The sequence below is a fragment of the Octodon degus genome, unplaced genomic scaffold (genome assembly GCF_000260255.1).
Source record: "Octodon degus isolate 3935 unplaced genomic scaffold, OctDeg1.0 scaffold00004, whole genome shotgun sequence".
Taxonomy (NCBI): Eukaryota; Metazoa; Chordata; class Mammalia; order Rodentia; family Octodontidae; genus Octodon; species Octodon degus.
Window position 1 is genome coordinate 16,997,103 of NW_004524580.1, and position 506 is coordinate 16,997,608.

The following is a 506-nucleotide window of genomic DNA, read 5'->3' on the forward strand; positions in this document are numbered from 1 at the left end:
AGAGGAGGAGGAGGAGGAGGAAGAGGAGAGAGAAGGAGGATCACTGGAATCCTCCAAATGGGGCAACAAAATGAGACTCAGTTTGAAAAGGGGAGAAAGGGAGGGAGGGAGGAGAGGAGAGAAGGAGAGAGGAGAGAAAAGAGAGCAGGAGAGAAGAAAGAAAGAAAGAAAGAAAGAAAGAAAGAAAGAAAGAAGAAAGAAATGGGGCACGCTTTTAAAAACAAAAGAAAAACTTCTAAAAAGGGAAAAAACTAAAGTAGACAAACTCAAAAATGACAATGTTTTCCACACAGAGAACTCCCAAGGCATCTAAAAAGCAAGTAGAACTAAGAGATGAGTGCAGCCAGGTTACAGAAGATTACTGTTACATTTCCGTATAATTCCAATAAAAATTAGAAACTGGAGATTCTACTTATAACAGAAGAATTCTACTTATAATAACAAAAACTTTACATATTTAAGGGTAGACATAAAAATATATGTACACCTGTAACATCATGTAATTC